General features: G+C 33.7%; 1 protein-coding gene across 2 annotated transcripts in view; it reads left to right on the top strand.

Annotated features, from left to right (window-relative positions):
- SPRED1 (sprouty related EVH1 domain containing 1) overlaps nt 1-13,012 on the top strand; it is a 115,734-nt gene that overhangs the window by 62,717 nt on the left and 40,005 nt on the right. The window lies entirely within an intron of this gene.

Here is a 13,012-nt window from a genome sequence, read left to right on the forward strand (position 1 = left end):
CATTAATGTATATGTGTTAGAAAGGAGCTGCATTTTTTTATCAGGTTTAATGCATGAATAGCCCCCCTAGTTATTAAACTAGGTACAATCTGCCTTTCCTTCTTTCTCACTCTCCCGTAGACTAGTGGTTGACAAACTACAGTCCACAGGGAATATCCAGGCCTGCCTTGTGTTTTTGTATGACCCATGGGTTAAGAATGGTGTTTACGGGGATGCTGGGTGGCTCAGTTGGTTAAGCAACTGCCTTCAGCTCAGGTCATGATCCCAGGGTCCTGGGATGGAGTCCCGCATTGGGCTCCTTGCTCAGCGGGGAGCCTGCTTTTTCCTCTGCCTGTCATTCCCCCTGCTTGTGTTCGCTCTTACTCTCTCTCTCTCTGACAAATAAATCAAATCTTTAAAAAAGAGTCTTCAAGTTAAAAAAAAATCGTTTTTACATTTTTTAATGATTGAAAAAAAATTGAAGAAGAGTAACAATTTTGTGACACATGAAAATTATGTTAAATTCAAATCTCAATGTCCATAAATAAAGTTTTATTGGAACATAGCCTAACTCATTTGTTTACACTTTGTCTATGGCTGCTTTCGTACTACAGTGACAGAGTAGAGTAGTTGCAGTAGAGACAATAAGTATTTGGAGTTTTACAGAAAATTTTACTGGCTCCTACTCTGGAGTCTGTTTTCTCAGGTTCTTTCTCTTCATTCTCTATTAGTCTAGTTATTCTAGGCTCATAAGACTACCTGGTTGCCAGACTAGTTTTTAACTCTCCTGTCTTCTACCTAGATGAGTGTTTTCTTCCATCTGTGTATTTTAAAACTGAATCTAAACTTTGATAATGTTAGATATTTACTCTCTTAATTGGTGTGGAAAGCTCTTTTTTATTTCATTTGTGAGCCAAAAAACAATTGCAGTCATGTTAATGTCATTTCTTCATCAAGCAAAAGGAAAGCATACACTTAGAAGCAAAATGAGAATAAAATGCCAGAAATTTTTAAGACTCTTGAAAAGACCTAGAATTCCCTTTAAATATGTAATTGTGGACTAGTTTGTAAGCCCATTTAGTTAGCATCAACAATGTTATGTCTATTGAAAATGTGTTTTAAGTTCCAAATAATTCTTTCAATATATGAACATTTTGAATAAATCTACTTTTAATTCTGGTTTGTTTTCTGGATATTTTTTACTACTGAATTATCTTAGTAATTTAGAAAGTTGCCCAACTTGTCTGTGTACCAATATCTGCCTCAGTTAAATGGAGAGTTACCCTAAATCCTCTTGAAAGCTTTCCAACTCTGTTTTTTGAGTTTATGATTCATTCCTGACAAGGTATCTCAATTAACCAGAATGTGTTTTTAGGATTGTGGAAACCCCAGTTGAAGTCATAAGTGTATATAATAAATCTAACATGTCATCTCTAAAAGTTTAAATATTTAAAGGTGGTTTTGAGCTTGCATAATCTGGCATATACTAATGCTTATTTAAATAAGCCTTGTAAACTTCTAAGAAAGAGCCTGTGATGACTTGTTCTGGAGTTTATGCTTCTTGTCTGAGATAATAATAATGGGTATGTTATTGGAGGAGAGGTTGTAGATTTTAGGAATGGAGTGAAATAGTGAAGATTTAAGGCATGTTTTAATTTTGTAAAAATGGGAAAAAAGAAGACAGAAGTCAAAGGTGGAGAAAGAGTTGGAGGGAAAAAGCTTGCTAGAAAAAGCATAAAAACAAGCAGAAGATAACCTAGATGTGAAGTAGAGAAAAGGAATATCAGAGTGAAACAGAGTATTAGTTATGTTAATGAATGTGGACAGTTTACTTTAGGATAATTAAATATGGGACCAAATCTTACTCCTTAACTAGGAGTGAAGCTGGTCAGAGAAAGTTCAGATTGATGGATTAGGTGGAGTGTGGCTTTGACATAAAGCTAGTGAGAATTAAAACTGGGGTTCGGAAAGAACACACAAAAACTTATTTCCTTATGTCAGGACTTAATTTGAGCCCATAACCTAATCCTGGGGTATAGAATCGTAACAGACTAACAAGAAAAGAGGTTTTTCTGAGAAAGCGCTGACCTAGGAATCGGAACATGTGTTGTTTCACCTGACCATTTCGCCTAGAGGAAACTTATTTGTGAAACACAGATGATAAGTCTGTCTCTATGTAGACATAGAAGAAAAATGACTTTCAGTTGGAGGGTTGCCATTTTTCTTGTAGGGATTAGCTATAGTAAAGAGTTGTAGGTGATGGGGACTCGTGTAATCAAAGGCAGAGGCAGCAATGCATGGATATAAATTGAAAATAACAAAGTGTTATGGAATCTCAAGACAAATGGGACAGGGACATTGAAATAATTTGGCCCCCTCTCTTGGGTAATGCACATTTGGTCAAGATAATTCTGAAGCAATAACAGAATTGAAGTATATATCTTTTTCATGATCACTGCATTTTGGGATCATTAATGTCCTTATCTGCAGATATTTTTGTTGATTAGTTTTAGTTTAATCCATTTTTCTGGATTCTAGTTTCATGATTTACCTAAAAAAGAAGTACCTTATGACTGTCGAGTCTATTGAGTTTACAAATTTCTTCCCAAGTTAATTATGGTTTTCTTTAAAAATCCTTGGTGAGTAAACTGCAATTAACTGTTATCCCCATGCAGTAGTTAATCTGGTAAAAACTGTGTTCTGTACCCATTTTTTTATGTGAGTCACATCTTAGAATCTTCTACCTTAGATGAATTTTAGAAATGACGTGAGATACCTGCCTCTCATACCCTATGGGCAAACTTGTGCACTTTAAGAAAGGATCGTGATTAGTAATCTGAGAACACTTGTGTGTAGCTGATAAAGAAATACTAGATGATACTTTAAAGAGTGCGTATCAGTCTGAATACTGGTTCACAATAGTGAAGAAGAAAGATGGCTTTTCTCAAGGGTAAAAGAAGCACTTTGGTAGAAGACTTTTTCCAGTCTTTGATTTACAATTACTTGTACTAAAAATGTCTTGTTACACTTCCCAAAGGGCTATATTTCACTTTTTTTTTTTTTTTTTTAAACAAGAAAGGGAACGCAGATAAAGAGCAGGCTGACTGGGATTTTTTAAGGAAGGCAGCCTTTTGTGTAAGTAGGTCATTACTCATTCATTCATTCATTCATTTGTTCATTCAGAGAGATCAGAAATTATTTCCTGTGGTGTTTACCTATAACTTGCCTGTTTTTATGATGCTTACAAAGGTGAAATTTATTTCTCAGGCTACCCTTTCATACTCTAAATTAGAGCTCATGAATAGGTCAAAGTGACTGGAGCTCCCAGGCTGCTTGCCTCTCTTTACCACTAGCAGTTCCTCCGCTTTCCTGGTTGCCTTACAAATGTTATTTTTCTAAGTGTGCCCGAGGAAAAAGTTGGAAAGTTCTGCTCTACATTGACTTTCATATTTTATTGATGATTGAGAAGGAATTCAAAAGAAACACTAGGTTTTGGTGTTGTAGCCTAAGATAATGAAATATTACCTTTTATTAGGTAATAATGACTCTTGGGGATGGGTGAGATGGTTTTTGACAAGGATGGATTCTCAGAACTGCTTTTTTTTTTTTTTTTTAATTTATATGAATTGTAGCCTCCATTTCCTTCTAAATCTTTACAGCCTTGGTTTCTTCAATGAAAGTGTTATCTTGGATCACATTTTTAAAAAATGCTAACTAAAATTTAACTGTTAATTTGGGTAGATAATCTTCACTGTGGAGCTTCACATTTTCCATGATAAGAACTTTCTCTTTTGCATTCAATTTTCGCTAGATACAGTGACCGTTCTCTGTTAATATGACACTCTTATAGGCAAACATTTTATCAGAGTATTTTACCATATGTATAGTTTATATTATTTGACCATTTTAGCTAAGTTGCATGTAATATATAAATTTGAACACTGAATTATACCTTTAGAATCTTTATGAGTACTCGAATAAACTATCCATAATAATATTTACAATTTTGCTAAAGTATTACTAAACAGTTTTTAATTATCATGGGATTCTAAAATAACTATTTAAAATATTTTTATGTAGTAGACAATAAAAATCCTAATTTAAAGGTTATTTTGCTTTTAAAAGCTTAATATATACTAAGAGATAACAAGAAATGGGGTAGGCTGTATAGAAAAATAAAGTAGGACTCTTAAAACATCTGGATTACTTAAAACATTCTGTGGAAATAAGAAAAAGGCACTGTGCTATGTCAAAGCAAAGTTATAGATATCATTGTAAGCTTAGAGTGACAAAGTAATATTAAAATGAAGAAAGGAAAAATAAGAAACATTTCAAGTTTTAAGAATTTGCCAAAGATTTAAGGAATTGTTTTTTAGATTATTAAGTAATTAGGTTGTGGATAAAAATGGTTATAAAAGTTAAAATGCCTATAAGATAATGGTTCTGTTGTTTAAAAAGACACATTTTAAAAATGGGGATTCTTTCCATTTACTAGAGGCTAAAACAAAGTGGAGTGTTTGTTTTCTAGGAAGAAAATAAAGTAGTTAAAATATAGCAGTGGCTTTTTTAAAAATGAGACTCCCCCATTGTCCGCCATTGGAAACCTTAGAAGATCAGAGATCATCTTTCTTCCTTGAATTGAACTTTATAAAAGTACAGAACAGTTTCCTGCTTAGCCTTTCCCACTATGCCTCTGTGAATTATTCCATTGTGAAATATCAGTCCTTCTACAGAACTCTTCCTCCATTGAAAACCAGTTGCATGAACTAGCTTTCCACTTAGGATTCAGCAGCTCTTTCTCTTGGAAGATACTGGTTCTATTCACCATAAGACCACAGAGTTAGGGGGAGAAGTGGGAGTGGGAGTAGAAGTAGTTCAGCATTTTTATTGTTCCTTACTCTTCTTACAGAATATTACTCTATCACCCATGTATATACATCCCTCTGTTGACACATTGTACCATTCAGATCACCATCCTCTAGCTTTTATTTTCATCTGTTGACTGTAGCAGTTCCTTCCCATAGCCAACTTTTCCACATCTGAGCCTCATCATCATTTTTGGCAGCTTTTCTTTGCATAGTCTTGACCTTCTGGTCTTCCTTTCAGCAACCTACTTTCCTGGATCTGGTTGTTACTCAAAACTGTTCTATTTGAGGAATTTTACAATTTCCGGTCATTTCTATTTTATTCCCCTTTTCTTGCACTTAGAATGTTGTGCTTACTCTATCACTTTGTACCTCCAGTTTTTTCCCAACTTCACTAGACTCCTTCTGGCTTTAGTATCTTCCTTATTATTTTCTTTTTGAGTCCAATCTAAATTTTTCTTGTCAGTCATTCAGACCACTCTCATTCATATTTCAGTTGCCAGTATGGGCTGAGTTTTTAGCTTACCTTGCACTAAAGAAACTTCATTGAATCCTACATTATCAAAAGGGAATACTCCCTTTTTAAGGGTGAGTCTTTCATGTAACAAGTATTTATTGAGTAGCTACTATATGCTAGACACTATTCTACGCACTGGGGATATGTAAATAAACAAGTCCCAGTTTTTAAGGCAATACGCATTCTAGTGAGGGATGAAGAAATATTATAATAAATAAAATAAATAATATGCTAGACAATTCTAAATGCTAAGGGGAAAAAACAAATCAGGGAAAAGGGGGTAGGGAGTTATTTGTAGGGAGGTTTGTTAAAACCTTAGGTAGGATAACCAAGGAAGGTTTTACTGAGAAAATGTAGGTAACATTTGAGCAAAGATTTCTATTTGGATTAGGCCTTATATTTTATATGTTTGGACTTTCAAATCTTGAGTATCCTTAAAGTAGAATTAATCTGTAATTCTGGCTGAGATTTTATGCTACATTATGTAAGGTCTTGGATTTTTTTGTGGACTTGGTGAATGAATTCAAATGTCGCAGCAATAATAGTCATAGACCCAGGTAGGAGTTAGTGATTCTTCCATTTATTCAAACAAGTGTTGTTTTTGATTCTGTTTCATTCTTTTCATGTGTACATCTCTCCTATCTTGCCTGGATTACTGTAGATAAGGCTCCTAATATTTTTCATGGCCCGGTTTTACCTAAACTTTCTCTAGCTCTTCTATATTGCTTATCATACTGAACGTCTAAAGCTTGGGTCTGATATTTTCTTTAGTAGTTTCCAAAAACTTCCTTGAGACAATTCTGTCTCTTTATCTCAACACAAAAAAATTTATAACCTGGTCACTGCTCTTTTTTTTTGTCTTGAATTTATCTGTCTGTTTCCCAAAGTAGTCCTTTCCATGATGTTGCCTTACTGAATTATTCATTCATGATTCACCAAAAGCATGCATTTGAACTTATGGAAATGCCTTCCCTTCTTTTACATTAACTAAATAACTGTAAAAATAGCATGTTAAAAGTTTATGTGAAATAGAGAATGCAGGCAGACAGCTTGCTAGTCCTGAGGAAATGATAATGGAAGGAACAGTTGCCTTTTTATTGTCGCAGGTAAGTCACAGATGGAAAAATAGGAAAATTGAGTTAGAGAAAGCACCTTGAGCAAACCAGTTTTCCTGGGAAGGATTGGAATAGAAGAAATGCTTATTAATAACATTCATCTAGTCTAAAATTACCAATTCATTATTATCTTTAGAAACGATAATAAATCGTACTATTAATGACTTTTCTATATAGCCATGAATTTTGTGACTTTTCTCCTAGCAGTTGTTTTACACCAGTTAATTCTTTAAATAGCCAGTATTCCTTGAAGAGAAAAAAAAAAACCTGCCTGTTATCATTTCTATTCTCTTGCTTCTGGAGCCATGCAATAGCTGTTTTTTGAAAATTAAGATTTGAAATGTGTCCCACATTACCTTTCTGGTTGCTTTTGTCTTTTCAGAAAACTTCAGCTTAACACTGGTTTCAGCGCTCTCTTTACTGACAATATTATATTTCCTCTTTAATATTCAATTATTAATTTTAAAGTAATATTTCATTGTTTAATGATTGATTTATACTGGCTGATTTGGTCTGTCAGGCTCATCAGGATTATCTTGGCTTCGTGTTTCTGTTTTATACCTGATTGTGGTATATTGCACATCTCTTCCATTACATTCTAGCTGCCATTAAACTGTTAATGATAGCTAATAGCCTCCCTGATAGCTAAATTGAAGCCTAAACTCTTTGACCCAAATTATTGACTTCATTAGCTTTATAAATATTTCCTCACTATTTTTGCTTTATTAGAATTTAAATGTAATGTAGCATGCCTTTAATTGGTTAGTTGATGGATATTATTCTTTTAATCAACAGATATTTGAGTGCCTTCTTTGTGCTAGACTTTTTAAGTTTATGATAAACAGTATGATGGTTTGGTTTAGACTTCTTATTTTAGTCTGCTTGGGCAGCCATAACAAAATGCCACAGATTGCCTGCCTAAACAGTGGAAATTTATTGTGAAGTCCAAAATCTAGGTGCCAACTGGTCCATTTTCTGATGAGAGCTTTTCTTCCTAGATTGCAGAAGGATGCAGCTCAATCCATACCGGTTTCTATTCAGTTCCACTGGTTTGTCTGTTGATTGCTAGGTGAATATTTCACTCTTTAACTAGTTTTAGTTTTATGTAGTTTAATATCTGCTAATACTAGTTTTCTCCTTATTAGTTGTCTTTACCCATTTTTACTGGTATATCTTTGCTCATTCAGAACACTAAACAATTTGTCTTTTTTTTTTTTTTTTTGGCATAGGTACACTCATTTAAGTTTTTTCCTAGGTACAACAAAAATGTGTGACTGCTGTAAATGCTTTTTTTTGGGGGGCGGTCATTTCTGATATCCTTTAAAGCTCATTTACACAACTTATCTTCCTTTTGTATAGCATTAGCTAGAACTTCAGAATAATGTTAAATGTTGGTGCTAATGTTGGCTTCTTTGAGAATTTAATGGAATTTCCAGTGTTGCAGACGCAAGTATGATTCAGCTGTTGTTTTGAGATGTTCTTTATTATAGGGAAGTGTCCTTAATGTCTCCTAGGTTCCCCTACCAGAAATTGATACTCATTTTTCTGAAATCTAGTTTTGCAGATGTTCCGTAGATTTTTTAATTGATATTTTTATTGTGACAATTATAGATTAATAATTGTCGTTAGGAATAATATGAAGAGATCCTGTTACTTGTTATCCAGTTTTCCCATTGGTAACATTTTGCAAAACTGTCGTATGTTCACAATCAGAATATGTATTCACATTGATACAAACCATCAGATTCAGATTTTCCTACTTTTACTTGTACTTACTTGGGTGTGTATTTAGAACTATACAGTTTTACCATCGACAGAAAAGATACAGAACAATTCAGTAACTACAAGAATCCTCCTTCCTGTTATTCTTTTATAACCACATCCACCTCCTCCTTGGCCTGGCAACCACTCATCTGTTCTCCATTTCTATAGTTTTGTAATTTCAAAAATGTTATATAATTGGAATCATAAGTAAGTAACCTTTCAGGATTGGCTTTTTTCATTCACTGTTGTACCGTGAGGGTTCATTCCGGTTGTTGAGTGTATCAATAGTTTGTTCCTTTTATTATTGGTTAGTATTCTGTGATGTCTTTGTACCAAATTTGTTTAACCATTGACTCACTGAAGGACACGTAGGCTATTTGCAATTTTGTGCTATTGCAAATAAAGCTGCTCTGAACATTCACGTACAAATTTTTTTATGAATCTAAGTTTTATTTCTTTGGAATAAATGACCAGGAGTGCAGTTGTTGAATGTATGATAGTTTCGTAAGAAACTGCCAGACTTTTTCCCAGAGTGGCTCTGCCATGTTACATTTCCATTAACAGTGTATGAACGATCCAGTTTCGAAGCATTCTTGCCAGCATTTTGTGTAGTTACCATTTTTTATTGTAGTCATTCTGATAAGTATGGAGTGAGAACTCACTGTGGTTTTTAATTTTCATTTCCCTAATGGCTAATGATGTTGAATATCTTTTTATGTGTTTATTTATACCTGTTCAGTAAAAAAATCTGTTCAAGACCTTTACCTGTTTTTCTCATTGAATTGTTTTGTTTTTTTTGATGTTGAGTTTTAAGAGTTCTTTATATTCTAGATACTGTTCTTTGTGGGAATATGTGGTTTGCAGATATTTTCTCCCAGTCCGTAGTTTTTCTTTTTATCTTCTTCATGAGGTCTTTTGCAGAGCCAAAGTTTTAAATTTTATGATGTTCAGTTTATCCTTTTTTTCCTTTCATGGATGACGATTTTGGTGTCAAGTCCAAGAACAAGTCTCCAATATTTATCCGATTTTTTTTTCTAAAAATTTTATAGCTTTACATTTTATATTTAAGTCTTCAGTCAGAGTTGAGCTAATTTTTATATGATGCATAATACTGAGGTCAGGTTGGTGGTTTTGTTTTGTATTTTGTTTTTGCCTGTGAATGTCCAGTTTTTCCAGCACCATTTACTCTATTTGTCTACCCCTCTACAAGTATCACACATTGTATTACTATAGCTATACTGTAAGCCTTCTCCTTCCCTGTATGTAAGGTAGTGATTTCTCCCATTTTATTCTTCTTTCTTAAGATTATTTTTGCTATTATAGTGTCTGTGTCTTTCCATATAAATTTTAGAATAATCTTACCTATGTCAACAAAAATCCTTGATAGGATTTTGATAGGAATTGTATTAAAGCTATGGGTCAATTTGGGGAGAATTGATATCTTTACTATGTTGAATATTCTAATTCATGAACATGATTTGCCTCTAGTAAGGTCTTTGAATTCTTCCATTAGCATTTTGTGATTTTCAGCATGTAACTCCTATATTTGTAGTGTTAAGTGTATCATTTTTCTTGGAGCAATTGTGAACAGTATTGTGTTTATAATTTTGGTTAGTACATGCTCATTGCATAGAGATGTGATTATTTTTTGTATCATCTTACCTTGCTGAACTAGGAGGTTTTTGGATTCCCTGGGATTTTTTTTAATGTAGACAGTCATGTCATACACAAACAGTTGTATTCCTTCCTTTTCAATCTGTATACCTTTTATTTCTTTTTCTTCCATTATGCAGTAACGAGAACTTCCAGTGCTTTGTTCAAGAAGAATGACATTAGTGTACATCCTTGCCTTGTTCAGATCTTAGTGGAAACACATCCAGTCTTTTACCCTTGAGTAAAATGTTAGCTGCAGGGTTTTTTATAGTGTTCTTTAATGAATTGAGATAATTCTTTATTCCTGACTTGCTGATATATTTTATCCTAAATGGGTTTCGAATTTGTCAGATGCTTTTTGCAGGCAGTTGACATGATCACATCTTTAGCTTGTTGGTATGATAGATTATGTTGATTGATTTTTGAGTGTTGACCCAGCCTTGTAGCCTAGAATAAATCCTACTTGGTCATGGTGTATAATCATTTTATATATTATTGGGTTTGATTTGCTATTATTTTTTTTTAAGTTTATTCACTTTCTTTAGTAATCTCTACACCCAGTGTGGGGCTTGGACTTATGACCCTGAGATCAGGAGTTGCATTCTCTTCCACATGAGCCAGCCAGGTGCCCAGATTTGTTACTATTTTGTTAAGGAATTTTGTATTTAAGTTATGAGAGGTATTTGTCTGTAGTTTTCTTTTTTGATATTAATCTTTGTCTGGTGTTGGTGTCAGGGTAATACTGGGCCTCATAAGATGAATTGGGAAGTGTTCCTTCTTTTTCTGTTTTCTGGGAAAGACTGTAAAATTGGTGGTGTTCTTTAAATATTTGGTAGAATTCTCCAGTTAAATCATTACAATATAGAGGGATTTCTTTAAGAGCTTTTAATTACAAATTCAATTTCTTTAATGGTTATAGGACTATTCAGGTTATCTTTTTTAATCGTGATTGAGTTTTGATAATATACGATTTTCAAAGAATTGGTTCATTTCTTCTAAGTTACGTAACTTATGATTGAAAAGTTCTTTATATATCAGTTATACTTTTAAAGGCTGCAAGATCCTTAGTGCTGTCTCTTGTTTCATTCCTGAAATTGGTGATTTGTGTGTTCATTTTTAATTTGTTAGTCTTAGTAGAGATTTATCAATTTTAATGTTTTCTTTAAACCAGCATTTTGTTTCATTGATTTTTTTCTTTTTCTTTTCATTGATCGATTCTTATTTCAATTGATTGGTTTCTATTTATTATTATTTTCTTTCTTCTGCTTGCTCTGTTTTCTTTTTAGTTTCTTGGGAGGAACTTCAGTTACTGATTTGAGACCTTTCCTCATTCCAATGTCCATTGCCTTTTGAAAGGCTTCAATTCACTGTAATATAAAAGGTTGGATTTATAAAGCTTAACCTTGTTTATTAAGTTTTTCAATCTTATATATTCCCCCCCCCCTTTTTTTGGTCTACTTCAGCTCAAAGGCTGAAGCTCTCCAACTATCATTATGTTTTTGAATATTCTTGTGTTTCTAAATGGTTTTTGTGTTACAGATACTGCTGTATAAATTGATTAATAAGGATTCATGGCTGTTAAATCCTCAGATCATTGATACTGACTTCTTCAGAGTTGTATGGTCCCCTCTCCAAATTATGCAGACCCAGTAGAGGGAGAAGAGAATTGTTTAAGGTTGTTTTTAGTCTGGCAGTTCAGAGATCTAACAGTCTGTGGGGGCTTGGGAAAGAGCCAAGTAAAGAAGCAGGGGTTATTGCCTGTGCCCAAGAATTTTATGTTGTTGTTTGTGTGGCCACGAGGAGTTAGAACAGTGTTCTTAATTAGAAGTCAGTGACTACGGTTTCTCCTCTTTCTGCTGATAGTAATCCCTTCTAAATTCTCTACAGGGGATAGCCTTCTTGATGGTGGTCTTTATAGCTCTCAGAGGTGCCGAAGGAATCACAGCGTATCTCATTTTCCATTCCCAGGAAATTGGCTATTTCACTTTTTCAAATTTGGGGTTTTATACATTGTATTCTTTATTACTTTCTGAAGTTTTGCTGTGCTTTCAGTTTTGTTCCACTTTCATTCCTAATACTGTTTATTTGTACTTTAAAAAAAAAAAAGATTTATTTTAGAGAAAGTGTGCGGGGGGAGGGGAGGGCAGAGCTGAGGGAGAGGGGAGAGAGAATCTTAAGCAGACTCCGTGATGCTTAACTGACTGTACTTCCTAGCCCCCCCCCGTTTATTTGTGCTTTTATGCCTTTTTTGTTTGTCCATTTCACTTCTTTGCAAAGAGTCAACTGTTAGCAAGAATAGTATAAGATCTCCTGTGTATCTTTTACCCAAATACACCAGATTTTTTCCCCCAAATATACCAAATTTTTAACGTTTTGCCATGTTGGTTTTGTCATTCTCTCTCGCTCCCCCAGTACACACACACAGACACACCCACACTGTTACTTGTTTCTGAACTATTTAAAGTAAATTGCATATGTTCTGCCTTTTACCTCTAAGTACCTCAGTGTATTTTTCCTAAGAACAAGGGTATTTTCTTAGTCACAGTTTAATTATCCTGTTTAGGAAGTTTAACATAAATAAGGTACTTTAATGTACAGTCCATATTCCAGTTTTGTCAACTGTCCTACTAATGTTTTTAAAACATTTTTGTTCCTTCAGTACAAGATCACATGTCTTTATTCTCTAATCTGGAGCAGTTCCTCAGTCTTTCCTATATGACATACATATATTTAAAGAATACTGGCTCCCTCCCTTCTGTTGTAGCTGAACTGCTGTTATGTGAGAAACACTGCCATTGTTCCTTCTGTTCTTTTTAAAAATGTCTGAAATCCAACTCAGGTCAGAACATTGCATTAAAGACAAATTGTTATTAATAGATAATTAGTAAAATTACGTATTTGATGATAATATAGTTTGATATTTTTTGGTGTCTTTATAAAGGATACTAGCTTTTATATCATCCAGAAAACTAAATATGAAGCAACTATTTGAGATACCAATTATTGATTTTGGCTAGAAGTGATCTAATTTGAATTCGGCATTTTTATTTCAAAAATGAAATGATTTTTCCTTGGACTCAAAAATATTTCAGGAAGTTACTAGTGAAAAAATTTAAGTC

Source organism: Ursus maritimus, unplaced genomic scaffold, assembly GCF_017311325.1.
Source record: "Ursus maritimus isolate PB19 unplaced genomic scaffold, ASM1731132v1 scaffold_35, whole genome shotgun sequence".
Classification (NCBI taxonomy): Eukaryota; Metazoa; Chordata; class Mammalia; order Carnivora; family Ursidae; genus Ursus; species Ursus maritimus.